This window comes from Artemia sp. Qi Xiang Cuo, chromosome 3, assembly GCF_049724085.1.
Source record: "Artemia sp. Qi Xiang Cuo chromosome 3, ASM4972408v1, whole genome shotgun sequence".
Taxonomy (NCBI): domain Eukaryota; kingdom Metazoa; phylum Arthropoda; class Branchiopoda; order Anostraca; family Artemiidae; genus Artemia; species Artemia sp. Qi Xiang Cuo.
In genome coordinates this window covers 44,565,275-44,577,162 of record NC_142796.1, presented here as the reverse complement: position 1 = coordinate 44,577,162, position 11,888 = coordinate 44,565,275, and positions in this window count along the sequence as shown.

Below are 11,888 nucleotides of genomic sequence, written 5' to 3'. Positions count from 1 at the left end.
TTGAATTTCAAACACCAACACAGACATGCAAACAAATAGAATCATACACACAAACAGATACAGACAGACACTTTAAACATTCAAACCAAAACAGACAAATACTTTGACTTTAAAACACCAACCCAGACATGCAAACAAATAGAATCAGACACACAAACAGAGATTGAACAGACACTTTAGACATTCAAACCAACATAGACAAATACTTGGACTTTCAAACACCAACCCAGAAAAGCAAACAAATAGAATCAGACACACAAATAGAGAAAGACAGACACTTTTGACATTCAAACCAACAAAGACAAATTCTTGGGCTTGTAAACACCAACCCAGACATGTAACAAAATAGAATCAGACACATAAACAGAGAAAGATAGACACTTTAGACATTCAAACCAACAATGACAAATAGTTGGACTTGCAAACACCAACCCAGACATGCAAACAAATAGAATCTAACACACAAACAGAGAAAGACAGACACTTTAGACATTCAAACCAACAAAAAAAATTCTTGGACTTGCAAACACCAGCCCAGATATGCAAGCAAATAGAATCAGACACACAAACAGAGAAAGATAGACACTTTAGACATTCAAAGCATCACAGATAAATTCTTGGACTTGCAAACACCATCCCAGACATGCAAACAAATAGAATCAGACACACAAACAGAGAAAGACAGACACTTTAGACATTCAAACCAACAAAAACAAATTCTTGGACTTGCAAACACCAACCCAGACATACAAACTAATAGAATCAGACACACAAACAGATAAAGACAGACACTTTAGACATTCAAACCATCAAAGACAAATTCTTGGACTTGCAAACACCAACCCAGACATGCAAACAAATAGAATCAGACATACAAACAAAGAAAGACAGAAACTTTAGACATTCAAACCATCAAAGACAAATTCTTGGACTTGCAAACACCATCCCAGACATGCAAAAGAATAGATTCAGACACACAAATAGAGAAAAACAGACACTTTAGACATTCAAACCAACAAAGACAAATTCTTGGACTTGCAAACACCAACCCAGACATGCAAACAAATAAAATGAGACACAAAAACAGAGAAAGACAGAAACTTTAGACATTCAAACCAACACTGACAAATTCTTGGACATGGAAACACCAACCCAGACATGCAAACAAATAAAATCAGACACACAAACAGAGAATGACCGACACTTTAGACATTCAAATCAACAAAGACAAATACTTGGACTTGCAAATACCAACCCAGACATGAAAACAAATAAAATCAGACACACAAACAGAGAAAGACAGACACTTTAGACATTCAAACCAACAATGACAAATTCTTGAAATGGAAACACCAACCCAGGCATGCAAACAAATAGAATCAGACACACAAACAGAGAATGACAGACACTTTAGACATTCAAACCAACGAAGACAAATTCTTGGACTTGCAAACATCAACCCAGACATGCAAACAAATAGAATCAGACACACAAGCAGAGAAAGACAGACACCTTAGACATTCAAACCAACAAAGACAAATAGTTGGACTTGCAAACACCAACCCAGACATACAAACAAATAGAATCAGACACACAAACAGAGAAAGACAGACACTATAGACATTCAAACCAACAAAGACAAATACTTGGACTTGCAAACATCAACCCAGACATGCAAAAAAATAGAATCAAACACACAATTCAGAGAAAGACAGACACTTTAGACATTCAAACAAACAAAGAAAAATTCATGGACTTGCAAACACCAACCCAGACATGCAAACAAATATAATCAAACACCCAAACTGAAAAAGACAGACACTATAGACATTCAAACCAACAAAGACAAATTCTGGGACTTGCAAACATCAACCCAGACATGCCAACAAATAGAATCAAACACCCAAACAGAGAAAGACAAACACTTTAGACATTCAAACCAACAAAGACAAATTCTTGGACTTGCAAACACCAACCCAGACATACAAACAAATAGAATCAAACACCCAAACAGAGAAAGACAGACACTTTAGACATTCAAGCCAACAAAGACAAATTCTTGGACTTGCAAACACCAACCCAGACATGCCAACAAATAGAATCAGACACAAAAACCGAGAATGACAGACACTTTAGACATTCAAACCAACAAAGACAGATTCTTGAACTTGCAAACATCAACCCAGACATGCAAACAAATAGAATCAAAAGTAGTTAAAAATATGGGGGTCCAGGGGCACTTGTGGTCCGGGGGGCATTTGGGGCCCGTGGGCTTTTGGGGGCTCGGGGGGCCTTTGGGGGCTTGGGGGGCCTTTGGAGGCTCAACAGCCCTGGAGGGAGGGGAGAGGGGCCCTTTGGTGGTCCATGGAGCCTTTGGGGCCCGGGGGGGCCCTTTGGGGCTGGGGTAGAGGACCTCACAACACTGTTCAAATGGAACTTGTGTATTATAACGACCAAAGAGTTTCACCCTAAATCATCTTCTAAAATGACTCAAACGGTTTCTCTAAAATAATCCCCTAAAATGTCTCAAACGGTTTCGCTCAAATAATCCCCTAAAATGTCTCAAACAGTTTCGCCTAAATAATGCCCTAAACGTAATTTCTGCGTGTTACTTTTGTTTTGGCATCCCTGCGCATTTTAAATTCCCAGGAAACCATTTCTCACGTTAATCTCTTCATATAATAGATGTTCCAAGCTACACTATTGAGGCTTCGATAGAATATCAATTTATATCTCTGACTTAAAGATCAGAGAAGCCGTATTTAAAAAAGGATGTTTCTATCTCTTTAGACTCCTGCATAATTTCTAGTAAACAAGTGATGTCATTTCTAATTCTCCTTCCGTTTGAATCAATAATTCCCCTTAGAAACAACAAATAAATTCCCCTCGAGTCGATCAATACATTCCTCTCGATTATGCAAATCAATTTCTCAGAAATTCTCTCCCCTTCTTGGATCGATAATCCTTGAATAAATTAAACCCTGTCAGTATTCTATGCCCATATATGGTGACCCGTCACGAACTCATGATAGCTTTCTCACCCCCCCCCCCCGTCAATGCGCATGTGCAAACTTTGTCCCGGAGACAATACACCTGGACGAACAACAACAAATCAATTGACTTTGACCCCATTAGACTCGATCGATAATCCTTGAATAAATTATGTCCTGTCAGCGTTAGACTAAATTGTAGATGGCAGCACGGTGTTTGTTCTGTAACTCATGATAGCTTTCTACTAGCGACCCAGCTCAATAGTAACCGAAACTCTAAAAAACGGAATTTTGATGCCAATAGATACATCAAAAGAATCAAATTTTAATGCTGATTTCAAATATATAAAATTCATCAAGTTTAGTTCTACCGCTCAAAAGTTAAACGCCTGAGAAAATATGCCTTATTTTCAAAAAAAGAGAGAAACAACCTCTAAAAGTTATTGAACCTTAAAGAAACTCACACCATCAGATTTGGCGTATTAGAGAACCCTACTGTAGAGGTTTCAAGCTCCTATCTGCAAAAATGTGGAATTTTGCGTTTTTTGCCAGAAGAAAGATCACGGATGAGTGTTTATTTTTTCTTTTTTTTTCCCAGGGGTAATCGTATCGACTAAATGGTCCTAGAATATCGCGGGAGGGCTCATTCGAATGAAATTATAAGTTCTAGTGCCCTTTTTAAGTGACCAAAAAAATGGAGGGCATTTACGCCCCCCCCCCCACCTTGACATTTTTTGCCAAAGTCACCCGATCAAAATTTTGAGATAGCCATTTTGTTCAGCATGGTCGAAAATATAATAGTTATATCTTAAGATAACCTAATCCCTCAAAGTCCCCGGGGGGAGGGGTGAAAACTATGAACTTCATCCAATGTTTACATATAGTATTGGTTATTGGGAAGTATACAGACGTTTTCAGGGGGGATTTTTCCTGGTAGTGAGGGAAGGGGGTGGATGGGTCAGGGGTTATGTAGGAGGATTTTTTAATGGATAAAGTTCTTATGGGGGAAGGGACATTGCTATGAAGGGGGCACCGGATTTCCCAGCATTATTTAAAAAACGATTTAATTAAAAAAAAGTCTTTCAACTGAAAGTAAGGAACAACATCAAAACTTAAAACAAACAAAATTATTACGTATATGATTGGATCCGTCCCCTAGTCAACACCTTGCTCTTTTAGCCAAAGATTTTTTCTAGTACTTTCCTAAGAGCTATTTATTCTAATTAACGGCCTTTGTGATTAAGGGGTCATTTTTAAAGAATTGGAACAAAATTCGAACTTTAGCATTTAAGAGCGATGTATTGACTAGGGACGAACTCCCTTTTATACGTATTAAAGATATATGAATATAGAAGTTCGTTACGTATGTTAATTCGTAAGTTACGTATATTTATTACTAATAAAAACGTTCGTAAATAAAATTAAACAACTTTTGAGAAAGCCATTTAACCAAATAAAAGTGAAATTAATATGCAAATTTTGTTTCAATTATTAATCTACGGTGAGCCAAAATTAAAACCTGCATTAATTCAAAAACCTTCAAAAATTAAATAAAAAAAACAAGTTTTATTAATTGAAAGTAAGGAGCAACATTGAAACTTAAAACAAACAGAAATTATTCAATATATGAAAGGGATTGTCCCTTCCTCAACGTTTCGCTCTTTACGCTAAAGTTTGACTCTTTCTCACAACTCTATGTTTTTAAACAATAAAAAAATTTATCGTAAAGAGCGAGGCGTTGAGGAGGGGACAGCCCCTTTCATATACGGAATAATTTCTGTTCATTTTAAGTTTTAATGTCGCTCCTTACTTTCAGTTAAAAAACTTGTTTTCTTATTCAATTGATTTAGGAGCCAAAAGTAAATACGTAGGCCTAGCTTCACAACAACAAACTAATCTATAACGCTTTCCATAGTCTTACAGGATATGTAATATCAGTAACTTTCAGTATGCAACTAAAATGATTTTAAAAACTTAGGCATAAAAATAATAAGTTCAATATCATTAAACTGCCTTTTAGAAGGCATTGGGGCTTTGAACCCTACCCATATTATTTTCTGCTCATTTTGAGTTTCACCCTGTTATTTATTTTAATTTCTGTTCGTTTCGGGTTTCATTTATTTATTGATACTGATTTGTGGTAGTTGTATGCCTGGTAGATTATTTGATTTTATTTTTGTTCATTGTTGGTTTAATGGGGTTCTTTACTTTTTTTGAAAAACTTATTTTGTGGAAAAAGTTTTTTTAATTAATTTCTGTTCGTTTTATATTGATATAGTCTTTTTTAGGGAAATTGAAAATAATAGTTTGAATGTCTCCAGTTTTCCTTTAAGAATTTACAGTTTGGCCTGCTATTTATATGCTGAAGAAACTTTTTCAGCAATTTTTAAGAACATAAACGGTTTTAAAATCATGACACAAATAGTAGTATTTAATTTAGTCATATACATCCTCTAGTAGACCTGATAAATAAAAGTTAATACCATTCCCAAAAAATTATATCAATGCTCTTTCACAGCCTGGATACAATTACACTATTGATTTAGTAAAATTTTAAGAGCAGAGGTAGTAATGGAAGTAACCCCGAAAATTTGTACTTAATACCCTCAGTTGTTCTTGGTATATTGCTGAGATGTCTTATTGGCAACCAGCATACTAACAGTGTGTTTTGCTTTAATTTTAAAGCAGGATTTAGTTTTTAAGCATAACTGGTAAATTACATAACTGTGGTGGGTTGACCTACTCAATAACCTTAAAGATATAGTTACTTAACCATTCAGCTATGCTGAACAAAATGGCTGCTTAAATTTTGATTGGAGGTGTCTTGAAAATTATGAGCTAAAGAGGAGGGCTGATTGCCAACCAATCATTTTTCGACTCTTCAGGGGGCACTAGAAATTTTAATTTCCAATCAAAATTAGCACCTTTAAAATATCATTGATATTACTAGCTATGATAAAGCATCGCTACCCATGTCCTTATATGTCCTATAGTGCTTATATGTCCTTTTAATATCTACATGCATATAGGTTTTCGTTTAATTAATTTTTTAAAAAACCTTCCGAAAAAGAAGTTTTTCAAAGAAAAGTAAGGGTTGGGGGTGTAGTTTGCTATGGGGCAGAGGGGGTATCTCTCCCAGAATTCACTTTGCCCCCAGACTTGGGTTTGCCCCCCCCCCCCTCCTGAAATCTATTTTCTCCAAAACGTTGTCAAAACTAAGATAAACCTGCATAATTCAAGCATCCACTGAAACAGGTCTTTAGTACATCTTTACCTTTTTATTTCTATATCGCTCGCTTTTCACTTTTCTCTGTTATTTTCATTTGATTTGAGAAAATTGGCTCCAACTTTGACCCCCTCCCCCCACAGGATTTTGACAAAATTGTGCCATTCGTTTTTGGTATGGATTTAGTTATCTACTAAGAATATTGGTGCAAACCATGAACTGGATGACCTCTATTCCCTTTTGAATCAAAATACTTGACAAAACACTTTCCCGGGGCATACTTTGAAAAATGAGTGCATCACATTTACAAAAACAGTAAAATCATATGAAAATGATCATATAAAAGGTAAAAAACCATGATTGAAAAAAAAAACAAGCAGGAATCGAACGCAAGACGCTCCAATTTTAAGCCCATCGCTGTATTAACAGAACCACGCCTCTAATAATCAAATTTGGCATATTGGTGTTAGTACCTTAATTGCGTAGTTTATTAAGGAGGCGTGGAGGAGGAACTTACGGGACGTGTTCTTGCAAAACTCCAGTTAAGGCTTTTGGACCATGTACAATGATGATATCGTTTTATACTTCCAATCTTTTCTACTTAAGAAGTGACACCAAAAGTGCTATTTTTAGTGCTATATCACCCTTATGGATGGTAGAATTGATAAAAATCACGTAGATATGAGCAATAGCTTTCAAATAAGCCATTAAACGCCACTCTAAAACGCCCTGGTAGGCCGTTAGCCCCAGATTTTTCACTTGAGACATAGCACCAAAAGTGCCATTGTTAGTGCCATTTGGAAATTGCTGATGGTGGAATTTATAGGAAGGGCGTAGATATAAGCAATACCTTTAATATAAGCTATTACAAATCTTTCTAAGATACCTGCAGTGCTAATACGTCTAGTAACAATGCGCCGATACCGACATGCGTGATATCGATACGCCCGATACTGATACAGCGTACAGCACTTTCTCCAGGGACTATGGAGGGTCATATCATCATCAAAATCATATATATATGAACTATGATATATGACCTTGATATGAACATAGAAATATGACCTTTGAACTATGTTGAACAAAATGGCTATCTCAAAATTTTGATTGGATAACTTCGGGGGGTGGGGTGGCTTTAGGGAGGGGGGCTAGTTGCCCTCCAATTATTTCAGTCTTTTAAAAAATGCACTAGAAAATTTAATTTGCGTTCAAATGAGCCATTAAACATCTCTCTATGATGTTCTGGCGATTCGCTAGCCCTGGTGGAAAAAAAAGAAAAAAAAAGAAAAAAAGGGACGCATCAGTGCTACCCATGCAAAAAACTAATTTTCCTCGGTGTTAAGGGTGGAGGACTTTAATTGTTCTTTTTAAAGGTTTTTGACCATTCTGATTCAAATTATGCGCTTTTTATTTCGATCTGACGCCATTTTCAAGGTGTTTCAGGCTCTTTTTCGAAATCACCACAAATCTCTTTTCACAAAAAAAAATTATTTTTAAGATTAGCAGAAACAATAGTTTCAATTCCTGATTCAGTGTTTTGTGGCAATTGTTTTTCACAAGGTAGTTTTCATAAAAAATATGTTTTTAAACTTTTGGTTACTATGGGCTGTGTTTCGCTCAACCATGATAATGTGATAATGCTGGAGACAATGAAATGATGTGTGATAATGATGTTCCCAGCAGATTGTTCCCAACAGATACCCCCTGGGATAATTAAGGCCTTAAGAAAGTATCTTTAGCACCCAGTCCCGTTCTCATATAAGTCTTTTCCCTAAACATAAAGTTTAGGTATGTTATCGCTTATGTTAGTGCATGCCTCCCTACAAATCATAGTTTTACATAGGTGCAGTCCTTAGGGAGGAAAGTAGAGTAGTATTCCTAGGTGAGGAATTTGAAACTGGGAAATTGCAGACAAGCGGTGATACTCACACTATACCCAGCACTCCAGGATATGGAGAGTTTTCAGCAATTTGTGATTTATGGGCAACTTGTACCAAATTTAGATGACCTTCGGTGCTACCCTGCTAAAGAAAATCACATCCTTAGATGGTGGACTTCAATGTTGTCTGTGGGCTAGAATCATTAAACGTGGAATAGAAGGAAGGGCTACGCATACGTGTTAAATCGTTGCCTTAGGAAAACAGAAGTCAATAGGGAAAAAAGGTAACTGGGGACAAACCCTGTTGGTTTGCTCTTCACATTACCAAGAAGAGCAGAGTTTAGAAGGAAAGGAGGACGCTCCTTATATTTAGGAAATAGAACCACGTCAGGGAATTTTGGGTTACCAGAAATAGCAAACTCCTATCATGACTTTAGATGCATTTATACACCGAAATCAGCAAGCTACTGTTCTGATTTCAGGTCCCAAGGATCAGCGGTTTGAGTACCGAAAAAGTGGTTTTCGTGAGACCATTTCTAACTCACAGCAGTGTTTGAGAGAAAATAAAAATATTGTACTGGACTTTGCAGTCCCTACGGCTGTACTGATCTCCGTTTTATGACCCTTCAGTCAAGAAGTGCAATGGGGGCCTGTGGGTTAGCCATCCTGTGCTTTCGCCCACCCTTCCTATTTAACTTCCCCAGATTTCTCCAGGTCTCCATTTAGAGCTGGGGTGGCTCTGGCTGAGTTTACAGAATCATGCCGTTGACCCCCATTCCAAACTGAATAACTAGTGGCACTAGAACTTGAGCTCCTGTCCTCATAAACAAAGGATTTCAAGTCTAGCGTGCTATCTACTCGGCTAGGACGCTAAACAAGATTTAAAAGAAATTGACTTACCTATCGAAACTAATAATGAGAAGGTTCAACACCGATGCATTTGAAGCCAAATAGTCCAAAGCTAGCCAAGTATCACAAACTATTGGTCCAAACGTCCATTTTCCTGATACTATATAAAAAGTAAACAATGGCATGGAAATTAATCCAATTACAAAGTCTGCTACGGCTAAGCTGAATAAGAAATAGTTAGATATGGTTTGCAACTGCTTATCTATCTTGAAAGACACCATGACCATAATATTTCCAACAACAGTCAATATGCTTAGAAATCCAGCAATTATGGAAATAAGTATAACTTCTGCTAGGGAATAGGCACTCAATTCTCCTTGGCCTTCTGTTGTGTTGAACGGTAGGGGTACTACAGTTGAGTTCATTCTGGTTCATTGTCGATGGTAAGATCACAAATAGTGAGTAAGAAGCCAATCTATCATGCTCTCACATTCTAGAAAACAGAATGTATTCATAACTAATATATCAGACCGAACATTTAAAAATAGAATTGAATACGGAAAATTATATTGCTACTATTATTACAGACAACTCAATGGAGCACCAGGCTAACCCAGGCTAATATAATCGTGCACACTTCTAGGGTTCACTTTTTGATCCCTTGCATCACTTCCCTATTTTTGGAAAACCACAGCGATTTAAAATTTTTTTTGAGGATTTTTACCTGTACTTTTGTGGAAGAAAGCGAATCTGCATGCGCTGAAGTTTTCAAACCAGTGCGAGAAAGCGCTCTTAGGAATCAATTGTTTGTTTGTACTGTTTCAGATATTGCATTTGTTTCCATGTAAATTAAAGTTCTTTGGCTTCTACGTAATAATAATCTATGCTTAACAGCAGCAAGTTTCCATTGCCTTTAAAACGATTTTACATTTTAAACGTTCTCAGGAATCAAATAAACAGCTGACTATTCAGTTGTTTGTGTTTGTTTTGATTTTTGTTGCTTCAGACATTGTTTGTGTTTTCAGGTAAATTACAGTTCTTATGCTTCTACGTAGTAATAATGTAAGCTTAACACCAGCAAGTTTCCATTGCCTTTAAAACAATTTAACGCCCGTTTCCTATCAAATTCAAAGACCTCCAGCTTTCTGTTTGGCTGGTTATTAAAGCTGGGTTATTAAAAATAAAATTTTGGGTAATATATTATCCCTTACCCGTAAAATATCTCACTAATTTAATATTTCATTCGTTATAGTGCCGGAAAGTGGAATAAAATTGCATTTTTCCCAGAGCAGGAGAAATTTCCACTTCCGTGTGGCTTCTGTTCGGTTTGATGGTTGCAGCTTTAAAGTCTGGTGGTTTAATTTTTAAAGGTTAAGTTAAACCTTTAAATACTGATCGATAATCCTGATAATACTAAACTAATTTATCTTTTTCCTTCATTGAATAAAAAAAAAAGTTTTTTTTTCAACTGAAAGTAAGGAGTAACAATTAAACTTGAAACAAACAGAACTTATTAAGAAAATAAGTAGGGTCGCTCTCTCCTCCTGACCTTTTTCTTCATGCTAAAGTTTTTCATTAATTTTAATAAAGCTTCTTATTGTTCTAATTAAACGACCCCAATGTTTCAGGAGTCATTCTTAAAGAATTTGGACAAAATTCAAACTTTAGCGTTTAGATCGAGGTATTGACTTGGCGAAAACCCCCTCGTATACGTAATAATTTCTGTTCGTTTTGATTTTTAATGTTACTCCTTACTTTCAATTGAAAAAACTTGTTTTTTATGTAATTTCATATCTTTTTTAAATAATTCTAGAAAATCTGGCTTCACCTAGACGGATAAATCCCCCTCCTTACGGAAATATCCTCTAGACAATTCAATCCCGGTGAAAATTTACCCCGGACAAATGCCCTTAACAACTCCACGTGTAACATTGAGCCGGCAAAGAGAAAGCAAGACATATAAAAAGAATTTCGTTTAGAAATGTTGGCAAATTCCCCTCGTATAAAATTTTCCCTGAAAAGTTCACCCCTCTGGAAGTATCTCTCTCTATGGAAAGTTCCCACCGTGGAAAACACCCCTGCAGAAAATTTATTGCCCCGCACCCTAAAAATGTATGCATACTTCTCAATAAGAAATACTATACGGAAACAATGGACACATTTTATAACTTACAGACCTTTCCCCTTGGGATGTGGGGGGGGGGCTCACGTTATCTCCAAACACATATTTATTGGGCCTCTCAAACATGCTGATAAACGGCTATCTCAAAGTTTTGATCAAACGATTTTTGGAAAAAAGGGGTGCGGGAGGTGGCTTTGTTGCCCTTCAATCGTTTTGTTCACCTAAAAAGGGCACTAAAACTTTTAACTTTTGTTCAAATGAGCCCTCTCTTGATATTCTAGGACCATTGGGTTGGAACGATCACCCCTGGGGAAAAAACTCGCCTCCGTGATTCTTCTTCTGGCAAAAAATACAAAATTCTTCGTTTGTGCAGAAAGAAGCTTGAAACTTCTCCAGCAGGGTTCTCTTATGCGCTGAATTTTGTTTAAATTTGTTATATATGGGTGCTGTTATATATATATATATATATATATATATATATATATATATATATATATATATATATATATATATATATATATATATATATTATTTGTTGAGCTAGTTGTAAAAAAGTGGTGTCCCCTCTTTCTTTTATTTGTGTAGTGGGTTGTTTTGCCGGGTCTGTAGAGTCCCGTTTGATTTGAGGTGATTATCAGTGTTAAACAGCATCCGGTCACGTTTTACTCTTCATGCTATATTTATTTTTTACTTTTTCCCCTGTTTTTGGGGCTATGCATTGGGGTGTTTTTGTCAATTTTCATGTGTTTTGCTGTTGTGAATATATTATTAATAAATGAGCTTGAACATAAACAGACAACTAAAACACAATCTCTACTATTT